Below are 8,267 nucleotides of genomic sequence, written 5' to 3' on the forward strand. Positions count from 1 at the left end.
GCCTATGTTGTACAAATGGGAAGCACAGTGGTTCAGTGGGTAACACTGCCACCTCACAGCTCCAGGGTTCCATTCTGAGCACTGGTTAATGTCTGTGTGGAGTTTTGCATGTTCTTCCCCTGTCCATGTGGGGTTCCTCTGAGTTCTCCAGTTTATTCCTAGTTCTCAGAGTTCGCCTAACACCTTTCCTAGTTCCCCGCCTCGCCTTCCCTGTGGATCTCCTGCTCTGCACTCAGCTTTCACGTCACTGACCCGAGGTCGAGCCCCAACCTCGACAACACTCTAACCTGCTCACGCTCAACCTCGCTCTCCCTTCCCCTGTTGTGCATCGGCTGTGCACTCGTCTCTCAACCCGAGTTCGAATCCCGACCCCGACTACTCATTATCACACTCCTTTCCCATTCACCCCAGTTTGCACTACCCTTCAATAAATCCTGTTAACTTTGTGTCTGTGTTCTGCATTTGCGTCCCCTCATCTCTGTGTTCCACATAACACACAGTATCTTTTATCTTTGAGAACTTATCATTGAACTAACACTGTAAATGTCGGTCAGGCCTACATTATATAAATCTGTGATCTTATCTATATCTGTATCAAATGAGGACACGTTGTGTCCCAGTTAACATTATTGTTTATCTACCGTATGTGTCAGGTCTGATAGCATCTCTTTTAGAGTGCATTTCCAACACTGTAAATGTCAGTAAAGCTTGCATGATGTACATTGTCTGTCATGTTTGTTGAACACAAATGTTGAGTCAAAGATACTACAATTCAAAGATTATTTTAGTTTGAACTTGTTTTGTCACTTCCTATAAAGGAACAATATTTATATCACACCTTTTTTAATAGCATGTTAAAGTCAGGAGGCATCATAATCTTCTTCCCTATATCATAATTAGACACACTGGGTATACCAAGCTCTGTACATTTATATTCTTCTCTAGACCAAACATATTTGCTTGACTTACAGTAATATCCTCTAAACTACTTCTTATGCTAGCTATCTGTCCTTAGGAAACCACATTTTCTTTCTAAGATTTTTGGAGAAAGTTGTTACCCAACCGTGGAGTAGGCACTTGCCTAGGGTCTCAGGCTTGGAGGCGGGGCCTCCATAACCGTAAGATCCCTATACACTAGTTCACCAATCAAGATGGGCAGCAAAAGACTAGGCTCTTTGTCCATTGGATATAGATGAATTGTCACTCAACTGTAGTGAAATCAATTTACGTTACCATTTCAAACTGGGTCCCAGCCTCTGAGTGTATGAAGACATAGGGTATGATGAACAAAATGCAAAAAAGTCAGTGACTTATGATGTCGCAGAAATGAACACATCCTTCAGGGGCTGCTGAGCTTCTTTTTTTAGTTACCTGTCATGGTATGTTATGTTTACATTCACAGCATTTTTTTTCTATTGTTATTCTTTAGCAATATTTTTGCACTACCTGTTATATCTGACACTTCCACACTAGAACTGTGTACTGGTCAGTGCTACACTGTCTCTTACTGTGCCCATTGTCCTGTTTTAGTAGATACTGTACTGTCCTGTGTTGTTTGCACACATCTGCATGTGCACTTTATGTAGAATGTGTAGGTCTTCATTAGTTGTGTTGCATGGTCCAGGAGGAACGTTGGTTATTTTCACTGTGTACTGTACCGGCTATATATGGTTAAAATGACACTAAAAGCCACTTGACTTGACTTAAAGTTTAATTAATATGGACATATAAGTAAAAAATATACAAATATTAATAACAGATGGTGTATAAATAAAAAGGTTAGGAATCATATTTGTTTCAAGTGCTTTTTATTTATTCAAAGGTTGAGGGGAGGAGAGGTGCAGGGGCCCTCCAACATAAATTGTGCCTAGGGCCTCCAAACGTCTAAAACCAGCCCTGTCAATGACCTACTGGTTATCTCGGATTATTATGGATATGTTTGGACTTGAATGAAGCATTTAACATCATTAACCCTGATATTGTAATGGACAGGCTTGAAAACGCAGTCTGTTTAGACAGACAGTTTTTCTCATTTAGATCTTACTTGACATACTGCTACCAGTTTGTTATCATTAATGGAGATTTTTCAGAGCTTGAAAAAATAGAATACAGTGTCCCACAAAGTTCTGTTTGGATCCCTAATTGTTTATATTGCAAGCAAATTTGTTTACTGGCATTGACACACTAAATCCAACTATTATAGAGGACTTTCCGTATCTGTATATCTGGTATAGAGCAATTTTAGCTTTGTATCATTATGGTGTATGTTACAGCTGCAGATGCTGACATCTGTTTGTCATTACCTAGAGTGTGTAATGAACTCCGTGACAGCAGCTGTACTCATGCAGCATTCAAACATGCAAACACTTATTCAAAAAGCCCACGCCATTTAAGACTCTAGAGCTAACATTAACGCTAAGGTTAACAGTAGCTTAATGATCAAGCCCATCTCGATCGTAATAAAAAAAGAGGACATTTCTGGTCTATTATAGAAAAGTAAGTATTAAAAAACAGAGGACAGACCATGAATTATAAACGCTAACTCCAACGTTTATGTGCCCTTGAGTCTTAATATACTGTAGCTGTTGAAGATCTTCCATTCCTTTTTACATGAGGTTCATATTGAGTCTAATAAGTTTCCATACAGTGGGGCTTTGTAGGACGTTTGCTCAGATGGTTTCTCTTTGTACCAGATGGTTTGATAAACACATCAGTCTTGTGTGGAAACTCAAATGGAAAATCACTTGTTGTTTTGAAAGTTTTGACATGACATTGGTGAAAACACTGCAAATTGTAACGGACAGTATTTTACTTCATAAACTTATATCTAAACACAGTAGTATAAGTTACAAATATTGAATTATTATGGAATACCTGAAATCAACATCAAAAAAAGTAGCTTATGTCTGTCCAGAAGATTCTATTGTGATGGAAAATTTACTAACCATTACAAAGCCTTACAAAGACGCCTTCCATAAATGTTAAACAAACATCTCTTTACAGAAAACGTCACCAGATCAATGATTATATATTTTTCTTTGTTAAATAACATGGTTTTTAAATCAATTTATCATCTGCCTCAGATTGTGTAGATTTTCCACCTCACATAACTGAGAATGAGCTGTTACTATAGAAATGTTATTGTATTGGAATGAGCGCATTACTAAACCTGTGATTTACCTTGCAGCTGAACTACAGTCCAAGGTGCTGTTATAGAAAATTAATCAGTGACCATTTGTACAGCCATGTAGAACAGCCTAGTAAACAGAAATGAAATGATTCACTGCTCTGCACTTGCAGGTCACACAAACACACACCCTCCATAAACTGATCACTGGCCTTCACTGGTGATCTTGGCAGACATGCAAGAAAAAGACAGCCTCAGAGTAGACACGTTTCCTAAGTCATTTTACAACATGCATAAAACAGACCTAAACAAATGCCTTGAAATTTGACAACAAGCATCATGGTATGTAATTTTGTGCCCACTGGAATGTTCCACCTTCAATAGTCCCCCCCCAACACACATACCCAAAGCAGTGCAGCACCAAAGACTATATTTCTTCAACTACAATCAGCTTCAGGTTTACTGCATGTCTGTAATTAAAAAAGTTTGATTGATTGTTTTTTCAGGCACATTAAATTGATAATCAAATCAATAACCAGCCCTTTTTCTTCTTTTTCCTTTCCACATGGCATGATTTGTTGGTTACCAAAATGATCTGTATATTACTATTGGTGCATGTTATTAAAATTTACCCTATGAACTCTTCCACACTTCGCATATATATAAGTATTTCAGATTACAAACATACACTTTATCTCAGGTATTTATATATATATATATATATATATATATATATATATATATATATATATATATATATATATAATTATTCACTGCTGATTTAAAGACACTAACCACTGAACACATGCTTTCCAGCTACACTGCTTACTGTGCATAAATATGCTTATCCGTGCAGATAAACAGAGAACTTGACATACATAGGCAAGAAGAAACCACAGATGACACTTATCTCTGTCACCTCAACTGTTTCATTGTATAATTGTAACACAGTTTAGCATCTTAATGTGCTGGTGCTTTAGTACTTCACACGCCTTTGAATATTCGTACAAACACAGGCTATGCAATTCAAGACTTTCTTTTGTTATTACATGGGCACATTTAAAACCAAGGCATATTCATTGCAGCTCTTAAACAAACAAGAATAAGATGCTGAATGTGCAGAGGTAGCGTGAGAAGAATACGGTCATTTCAGTCACGAAGGTGGTCCTGTCCTTCTCCCAGTGACTCAACAAATCACAGAGTAGAGCGCGTCAGGCTAAACACTGGTCAAGATTTGGTGCCTGTTTCACCACACTGTGCTCCAGATGCTGAATGATCATGCTAGGTGAGCTGGCAGTTCTTCTAAAGCTTCGGTTAAGGTTGACTAAACTCTCTAATTGATCTTTACCCTCTCTTCATCTCTAGACATTGCTAATTTCACATGGCACCATGCAGCAGACTACTAACGGGCTGGGCAGAAACCTTTCTGCTTTTGATCTAGCACTCTTATTATGCACAGCGGTTTTTCAAACATGAAAAGGCTTTACAGCAGTCCTGGGCATGTACATTGGACGGATTAAAAGATCATCTTAAACAATAAGATTCAATTTTGTCATGTATCACATGACTGCTGAGAACAGGTGGTTAGGGCACTTGAAATATGGCTTCTGAGAAGAAATATTAGGTATCAATCTGATGACTGGTGTAATTGCTTCAAGAATCAGGAGGCAGACTGTAAACACACACATGACAACATTGTTTTGCATTAGCTCAGTGACTGCGTACTTTCTAGGGAGTGGCCATTTCTGCTTCAGAAGAGTCATAACTGTGGTGAGGTAGATGAATAGGATGTCTGGCCACCATATGTCATGATTGTATTGAAACACAAGGTCTAATAATATAAGTTAAATGCTACTAAAGTTTTTGTACACATTTCTGTTACACATTTTCACTAAAAGTGTTTACAAAGTGTTCTTATGGCAAGTGATGCTAAGTGATACATGGTATGTACACATGATTCACACCGTGTGTATAGTAAATACTGTAATAATACTCTTTAAAACATTTAATCTCAAAATACACAGACAGCACTGCGTACACAGCAATTCTCCATCCAAAATAATGTAATATTTGTTCTTACAGAAAAAAAAAAAGATTTGGCAGATAAGGGTTTAAATGTGAATGATCTGAATAACGAGTCACTGGAAAATAAAAAGCTTGGTTTGACTACGTGATTCTTGCTGGGATTGTGGGTTGCTCTGTATGCTTGTTTTCATCTAGCTGATTTGTTAAGCATATCATAATGCATACGTTAAGAAGCAGGACTTGAAAAGGATAGCCACATTCCCAAAAACAGATATAAATCTATAGTAAAATGGATTTTTTTTTACACAAGACAAAGTGCTAAACAGTCCAAATGTGTTTAATCTCTCACTTACTCATTCACAGTTTTGATTCCCAATTCTACATCACAGTTTTATTCTCTTCCAGGCACTGCTATACGACTAGTATGAAAATGGAAAAAGCATATGCTTTCCTATATTTTTATTTGTTTCATATTAATTGTGGGTATCTAGCGGAATAAAAACATTCTTTTGTTTGTATTGTATAGCTGGACCATTTTGGTCTTTGGAGACTCACTTCTGTAGAATACCACAATTGCCTGAAATTGGACTTTACACAATAACTTGCTACAGTGTTGTGAAAGTGGTCTGACTGTCTTCTGGTCAAAGGCCTCCCCCAGGCTCCTGAACTGATTACGCTGTGAATAAACTGGGATACTGTTGGGAGTTCAGATGTATCATTGAGGATATTACTGAGACAGAAGACCACAGCATGGTCAGGGCTTTGTCCTGTGCAACTTCTAAATTAAGTCACTGAGTTTATTTGCTGGAATGTTTTTGTAAAACCAAACTGACCTATGATTCTGGGTTCATTGCAGTTGTTTATATTATTCTTATTTTCACTCTGACAACCTCATACAAATGTTTTCAACCAATACAAATGCCCAATAGAGATTATTTCAATTTACAGTGTATTGTCAACTATTGTAAAACAAAATACTGAATATAAATCACAAGACATGCTACTCTGCTCTATTCTGTTTGTTCAAAATAATCCAGCAGTGTTTTGCCGTCAAAATTTTGATAATACTGATCATTTCCCCAACTCTTCAGCCAGAACAAGATATAACTAATGATAGCGTCACTCTGCAGATCACTGGCAAACTGTTGATGCTTGGTCTCCAGCGCTGTCTAGCCTTTAATTTGGAAACTAGCAGCACGCTGGGTCCATGACAAAGTGGCCACATAGCCATGCGTTAGTGGTTTTCAGCATGAGGTGCTCCTCTCTGCTCCATGGGAGGAAGGTTAGTGTGATGCCTCAAACATGCTGGCAAGGGAAGTCAGTCAATTTTCAGTGATGAAGAGACTTAGGGCAGAGGAAGTTCAACAGGTCACGGTGTAGCTGTGTCTGCTATTACCCATGAGATTCCAGAGCAAGCGAATAATCAGAGGAGGCACTTTTTTCCTGAAAAGACTGTTGGAGCACCAAAGTGTGGGCATCAGAGGCAGTTTTATTGCTTTTGCTATGGCCTTGGATTTTGTGCCAGTGCCAGACCAGAGAAAGCAAATATTTTGCTTGTCTCGCAGCTGTGCAGGTCCTATGTAGACTTCAGGCTGGAAAGAGGCCAGCCCTTGGTAGGGAAACAGTTGAGATAAATAACTTTCCCAGCAAAATAAAATTGTCTGTAATTATAATGTTAAATCACACTGTGAAGGACTGTGAGTGGCGTCAGCACCCTGGGCTAAGCCTGATTTCATGCAATGGGGAGATCCTTTAAACACCAGGGACATCACTGAACTAATGTAGAGGAATCTCATAACCTCTTTTTTCCCCTCACACATTCTCATTGCAGGCAGGCCAAACTGATGACAGATTTTTATGCAGTATAATGAGTTTGCCTTCACACCACCATGGCAGTATAAACACATCATAAAATCTTTCATAAAATCACTCTAAAGCAACTTTCCAGTTTTCTCCCAATAATGCCAAGTAGTCAACATTACATGATCAGCAACACAGCTTGTCTTACTACATACAAAAGTCATTGGGTATATTTTCAATTTTTAATGAGGTCCAGGTTGAGCAGAGTGTATTGTCTAACATCTAGTTGATCAGTTTCCTGTGTGTTGCATAATGTCTCAAATTAGAAGGCTATTAGCTGTAAACAGGCATGTCATGTGTCAATGCTGCCAGCAATCTTAGAGTAAAATCAGTCTGCTGTGTCTATGCTGCAACGTTTCAGCAGAGCAGATAAATGACCAGTTAAGATATTGACCCTCTCCTGACCATAGCCCCAAAGAGCACCCATAGAAAGCCCTAGATGTCATCATCAAGAGACCAGCTAACTTTCTGACTGACTGTTTACTGACTTAATATTTACCATTATTGTTATTATTATTATTATTATTATTATTATTATTATTCATGAAATTAATGTTAGAATGAGTGTTGAGTTTAACAAATGCTACATGATTTAGTTTCAGCAGTATATAATGGGTATATATATATCTTTTGGATGTGAGCCAAGTACAAAAACATGTCTTCCCTCTGAAGCCCATCTGCAGTCTATTTGACCATACAGACCATTTGTGCTGTATATGTAGTGAAGTTGATAAGTAATTGTGAGGAAATGACTGAGTCTTACTTTGATCATTGTAAAAATGCCTTTGCTATGATTTACGACAACATACCCATGCCTTATGTTGCATATGTGATTTAGATTACTGTAAAGGTAGAAAGCGTGAGTACCTATAGAGGAATAATATACTAGCGAATGGATTTGCTCCATTCTTGGTTAATTTCTTTGCTGGTGTGGGTGTTTGTGTGAGAGACTGTGTGTGAGTGCAAAAAAAGTCAGCAAACTGTCAGCACTGTTCATCAGCAGCCAAGGCGTGCCTGCATGGTCTCTCTTTCATGGAGCCGATTTTTCCCCAGGAAGCAGAGTGACTCAGTTGTGGTTGTTGTGGAGATTTCTGCATGTTACAGCCCTGCAAAAGGCATGCTGTTCCAGTTCACATTAAGGTCCTTCACCGACCTTAAATATCCTTCCCTTCCAATATATCTACAATTTATTTATGTTTGAGAGAGGTAAAATGGTATGACCTTTTGTAATAAAGCCATATCCTTTAGGGTTTAA

This window comes from Ictalurus furcatus, chromosome 6, assembly GCF_023375685.1.
Source record: "Ictalurus furcatus strain D&B chromosome 6, Billie_1.0, whole genome shotgun sequence".
In the NCBI taxonomy this organism is placed as follows: Eukaryota; Metazoa; Chordata; class Actinopteri; order Siluriformes; family Ictaluridae; genus Ictalurus; species Ictalurus furcatus.